We start from the raw sequence: 6,166 nt of genomic DNA on the forward strand, positions 1-6,166 counted from the left end.
CCGGCCAATCACAGCGCGCCTCTCGCCTGGCAGCCAATCATCGCTCCCTTCCGGGTCTGGCTCAGCCTGAGGGCGACCAATGGGGAGAAGGGTCAGGCTGGTGCTGGCCAATGAGGAGAGGGGAGAGCGGGACAAGGTGGGGCCACGCCCACCCCGTGGGGCTGAATGGGGAGACGCGCTGAGGGGATTTGGGGACAATTTGGGGACATTTGGGGACACTTGAGAGGCAGGAGGCACTCGGGGGGGCGGGGCCTTCCCTCGTCCCCACCCAGCTGTGATGTCATGGCCGTCCCAAGGGGGACATTTTCGGGGCCTTCCCGTGACGTCACGGTTTGGGGGGCGTGGCCAAAGGGATCCCGCGACGCCCACGGGGAGCGGGAAGGGGACGGTGACAGTGCTGGACACGTGACCAGACCCCCGGGACACCCCCCCCCCCCCAAGGGTGACACGCGTGGGACACGTGGTGGCACAGAGCCACCCCGACACGGCACCACGTGACCCCTGCGTGGGACACACCAGCGGAGTGACCCCAAACACGGGTGACCGCAAATGTGAGTGACCCACGGCCAGAGTGACCCACAACCGGTGACCCACAGCCAGAGTGACCAACAACCACAGTGACCCACGGTCACCAGCGACCCACAGCCAGAGTGACCCACGGCCAGAGTGACCCACGGCCACAGTGACCAACAACCAGAGTGACCCACAGCCAGAGTGACCCACGGCCAGAGTGACCCACGGCCACAGTGACCAACAACCAGAGTGACCCACGGCCAGAGTGACCCACGGCCAGAGTGACCCACAACCGGTGACCCACGGCCAGAGTGACCCACGGCCAGAGTGACCCATGGCCAGAGTGACCAAAAACCACAGTGACCCACGGCCAGAGTGACCCACGGCCACAGTGACCCATGGCCACAGTGACCAAAAACCACAGTGACCCACGGCCAGAGTGACCAAAAACCACAGTGACCCACAGCCAGAGTGACCCACGGCCAGAGTGACCAACAACCACAGTGACCCCCGGCCAGAGTGACCCACAACCGGTGACCCACGGCCAGAGTGACCCACGGTCACCCACGCGTGACCCCGAACACGCGTGTTCTGCGCCCCCCCCCCCCCCCATTGTCACCCCCACCCCGTCACCCACGTGTGACCCGTGGTCACACACGATCACCGCCGTGTTCCCCGGCCCTCCTGACCCCCCCACGCCACGGGTGACCCCCCCCACACGCCGCGTGTCCCCGTCCCCGCGTGTCCCTCACCCGGCCCCGCGTGTGTCCCGGGTGCTGCCGGCCCCGCGTGTGCCGGTGCCGTGTCCCCGTCACCGCGTGGTGACACCGCGTGAGTCACCCGGGCCCGCGTGGGTGTCCCCTCCCCTCCCCCCTCCTTCCACGGTGACGTCAGCCGGATACCCGTGACGGAACAGGGGGGAGGGGAGGGGGAATCCCGGTGGAGGGGGGTGGGGACAAAGGGATGGGGGGACACGGGGGGACACGGGGGGACACTGGGGGGACACGAGGGGGGACACAGGATACAGGACTGAGGGGACACGGGGACAGAGGACATGGGGGGGACACTGGGTGACACAGGACACAGGACTGGGGGGGACATGGAGGGGGACATTGGGTGACACAGGACACAGGACTGGGGGGGACATGGAGGGGGACATTGGGTGACACAGGACACAGGACTGGGGGGACACGAGGGGGACATTGGGTGACACAGGATGTGGGGGGACAAGGGGGGACACAGGACTGGGGGGACCCGGGGGACACTGAGGGGGACATTGGGTGACACAGGACATGGGATGTTGGGGGACACAAGGATTTGGGGGGGACACTGGGGGGACAAAGGGATGGGGGGACATGAGGGGGACGTTGGGGGGACACGGAGGGACATTGGGTGACAATGGAGGACACAAGGGGACACGGGACATGGCGGGGGACATTGGGGTGACACGGGGACACAGACATGGGATGTGGCGGGACACAAGGTGGGGACAGGGCACTGGGGACACCGGGGGGACAGGTGGGGAGGACACGAGGCACAGGGGGGACACAGGGAGGTGACACATGGGAGGACACAGGGAGACACGGAGAGGGCACTTGGGGACACCCAGAGGGACACGGGGACAGACGTGGGGACATGGGGAGGGCACTTGGGGACACCCAGGAAGGACAAGGGGACACAAGGACATGGCGGAGGGACACGGGGACAGCCGGGGGCGTGTGAGGACACGAGGAGCTGGGGACACGCCAGGACATGGGGACACACGGGGTGACACAAGAACACCAGGGCACCCACACATGGGGGGACACATGGGGGGACACCCAGGGTGACACGGGGACAGCGGGCAGGTACGACCGCACGGGGTGACACACCTGGGACACGTGTGTGACACCTGTGTCACCACTGCCCCCCCCCCGGCTGGGGACACTGCTGGGGGGTGGCCCTGGGGTGACAGTGGGGTGACAACGGGGTGACCATGGGGTGTCCATGGGTCTGGAGAACCTGCGGGGAGGGGGTGGGGCAGACGGTGGGGGAGGGGCTGTTGAGTCACCGGTGCCCGGTGGGGGTGGGGGAGGGGCGGGGGTGTGACAGTGACAGGGACACGTGGGGGAGGGGTGGCCACAAGGGCGGGGGAGGGTCTTTGGTGTGTGACACAGGTGTGACACTGTCCTAGGCAGGTGACACAGGTGTGATACTGTCCTAGGGAGGTGACACAGGTGTGTGACACTGTCCTTGGTGTGTGACACAGGTGTGTGACACTGTTCTAGAGACATGACACAGGTGTGTGACACTGTCCTAGAGGGTTGGCACAGGTGTGACACTGTCCTTGGTGTGTGACACAGGTGTGTGACACTGTTCTAGAGGGGGTGACACAGGTGTGACACTGTCCTAGGGAGGTGACACAGGTGTGACACTGTCCTAGGAAGGTGGCACAGGTGTGTGACACTGTTCTAGAGATGTGACACAGGTGTGTGACACTGTCCTAGGGAGGTGACACAGGTGTGTGACACTGTCCTTGGTGTGTGACACAGGTGTGTGACACTGCTCTAGAGGGGGTGACACAGGTGTGACACTGTCCTAGGAAGGTGACACAGGTGTGTGACACTGTCCTAGAGGGGTGACACAGGTGTGACACTGTCCTTGGTATGTGACACAGGTGTGTGACACTGTCCTAGAGATGTGACACAGGTGTGTGAGACTGTTCTAGGGGTATGACACACTCTTGGACAGGTGTGTGACACTGTCACTCCTGGTGTGACACCCGGTTTCACACCTGGACAGGTATATGACATTGTGACACTGGGTGTCACACCTGGTGTCACACCCAGACAGGTGTGTGACACCATCACTCCTGATGTCACACCTGGTGTCACACCCAGACAGGTGTGTGAAATGGTCACCCCTGGTGTCACACCTGGTGTCACACCTGGACAGGTGTGTGAAATGGTCACTCCCGGTGTCATACCTGGTGTCACAACTGGTGTCACACCCAGACAGGTGTGTGACACTGTCATGCCTCGTGTCACACCTGGTGTCACACCTGGACAGGTGTGTGAAATGGTCACTCCTGGTGTCACACCTGGTGTCACACCCAGACAGGTGTGTGAAATGGTCACACCTGGCAGGGAGGGGGCGGGGCCATGGGGGGAGGGGCACTCACGTGTCCGAGGGTCCTGTCCAGTGGGGGAGGGGCTACGCACCAGCCATGGCCTAGGACTGGGGGAGGAGACAGAGCCTTACTGGGAGCACTGGGAGCACTGGGAAACCCCTCCCCCCCACCAATGCCATACCAGGACCAGCGTGAGCCCACCGTGCTGCTCCCAGTATGACCAGTACTGGTGTTCCCAGTATCCCCAGTACCTCCCAGTATGACCAGTACTGGTGTTCCCAGTTCCCAGTAACTCCCAGTAAGGCTGCCTTCATTCCCAGTGCTCCCAGTATCAGTGTTTCCAGTATGACCAGTATCAGTGTTTTGAGCTCCCAGTATCCCCAGTTCTAGCTCCCAGTATGACTGCCTCTATTCCCAGTGCTCCCAGTATGACCAGTACTTGCCATCCCCAGCTCCAACACAGACACCCCTCCTCCCTCCCAGTACTCCCAGTCTGCCACTCTGGCTCCCACTTCCCAGTATACCCAGTAGCTCCAAGTAAGATCATCCCCATCATTCCGAGGCCCCAGTACTCCCAGTATCCCATATGCTTGGCACCAGTAAGACCCTCATTCACCATACCTTGCTCCCAGTGCTCCCAGTGCAGCCCTTACCCAGCTCCCAGTGCTCCCAGTGCAGCCCTTACCCCACTCCCAGTGCTCCCAGTGCAGCCCTTACCCAGCTCCCAGTGCTCCCAGTCCCTGCTCTCCCAGTGCAGCCTTCACCCTTGCTCCCCGCTCCCAGTGCTCCCAGTACAGCCCTTACCCAGCTCCCAGTACTCCCAGTGCAGGCTTCACCCTTGCTCCCCGCTCCTAGTCCCTGCCCTCCCAGTGCTCCCAGTGCAGCCTTTACCCTACGCCCAGTGCTGCCAGTGCAGCCCTTACCCCATTCCCAGTGCTCCCAGTCCTTGCTCTCCCAGTGCAGCCTTCACCCTTGATCCCCGCTCCCAATCCCTGCCCTCCCAGTGCTCCCAGTGCAGCCCTTACCCTGCTCCCAGTGCTCCCAGTGCAGCCCTTACCCCACTCCCAGTGCTCCCAGTGCAGCCCTTACCCTGCTCCCAGTGCTCCCAGTGCAGCCCTTACCCCACTCCCAGTGCTCCCAGTGCAGCCCTTACCCTGCTCCCAGTGCTCCCAGTGCAGCCTTCACCCTTGCTCCCCGCTCCCAGTGCTCCCAGTGTAGCCCTTACCCCACTCCCAGTGCTCCCAGTGTAGCCCTTACCCCACTCCCAGTGCTCCCAGCGCAGCCCTACCCTGCTCCCAGTGCTCCCAGCGCAGCCCTTACCCAGCTCCCAGTGTAGCCCTTACCCCACTCCCAGTGCTCCCAGTGCTCCCAGTGTAGCCCTTACCCCACTCCCAGTGCTCCCAGCGCAGCCCTTACCCTGCTCCCAGTGCTCCCAGCGCAGCCCTTACCCAGCTCCCAAGTGCTCCCAGTGCTCCCAGTGCAGCCCTTACCCCACTCCCAGTGCTCCCAGTGCAGCCCTTACCCCACTCCCAGTGCTCCCAGTGCTCCCAGTGCAGCCCTTACCCAGCTCCCAGTGCTCCCAGCGCAGCCCTTACCCAGCTCCCAGTGCTCCCAGCGCAGCCCTTACCCCACTCCCAGTGCTCCCAGTGCTCCCAGCGCAGCCCTTACCCCCACTCCCAGTGCTCCCAGCGCAGCCCTTACCCAGCTCCCAGTGCTCCCAGTGCTCCCAGTGCAGCCCTTACCCCCACTCCCAGTGCTCCCAGCGCAGCCCTTACCCAGCTCCCAGTGCTCCCAGTGCAACCTTCACCCTTGCTCCCCGCTCCCAGTGCTCCCAGTTCCTGCCCTCCCAGTGCTCCCACACCCGCCTTATCGGGAGGCCGCACCCAGCCCAGCCCAGGGCGCCCCAGCGGGGGGGCCGAGGGGGGGCAGATGTTTTTGGGGGGCCCAGATGTGTTTGGGGGGGGGTCCCAAGTGTTTCTGGGGACACCCAGGTGCATTGGGGGGGGGGGGGGGTTTCCAGGTGTATTTGGGGGATCCCAGGTGTGTTCTGGGGCGGGGGGGGGGGGGGCCTCAGATATGCTCAGATATGGTTGGGAGAGCTCCAGGTGTGTTTTGGGGGCACCCAGGTGTAGTTTGGGGGGAGGGAGGGGGAGGTCCTAGACGTGTTTCAGGGACACCCAGGTACATTTAGGGGGTCCCAGGTGTGCTCTGAGGATACCCAGGTGTGTCTGGGGGGGGGGGGGTCCCAGGTGTGTTTTTGGAGGGATCAGGAGAGGGCTACACCCCAATATGGGCACAAGATCTGATCTTCCCCCTCTTCTGATCCCCCCAAAACCATAACCAAATCCCCCAGACACCCCAAAACCCCAAATCCTCCCCTAAAAACACCCAAACCTTCAGCTCCTCCCCGACACCCCCAAATCCCTGCCTGAGGCCCCCCCAAATCCTCCCAGACACCTCAACACCCCCAAATTCTCTCATGACACCCCAAAAAATCACCCAGATCTTCTGCTGACATCCCAGCACTCCCCCATCACCCCCTCA

General features: G+C 63.4%; 1 long non-coding RNA gene across 1 annotated transcript; it reads right to left on the reverse strand.

Annotated features, from left to right (window-relative positions):
* Window positions 1-3: 3 nt before the first annotated feature.
* Window positions 4-4,834, reverse strand: LOC134055753 (uncharacterized). The gene is made up of 3 exons (XR_009934104.1): window positions 4,776-4,834; window positions 3,674-3,729; window positions 4-66 (listed from the first exon to the last, which is right to left on the reverse strand). It is a non-coding gene; the product is annotated as an uncharacterized LOC134055753 (long non-coding RNA).
* Window positions 4,835-6,166: the final 1,332 nt, after the last annotated feature.

The sequence above is a fragment of the Cinclus cinclus genome, chromosome 34 (assembly GCF_963662255.1).
Source record: "Cinclus cinclus chromosome 34, bCinCin1.1, whole genome shotgun sequence".
NCBI lineage: Eukaryota > Metazoa > Chordata > Aves > Passeriformes > Cinclidae > Cinclus > Cinclus cinclus.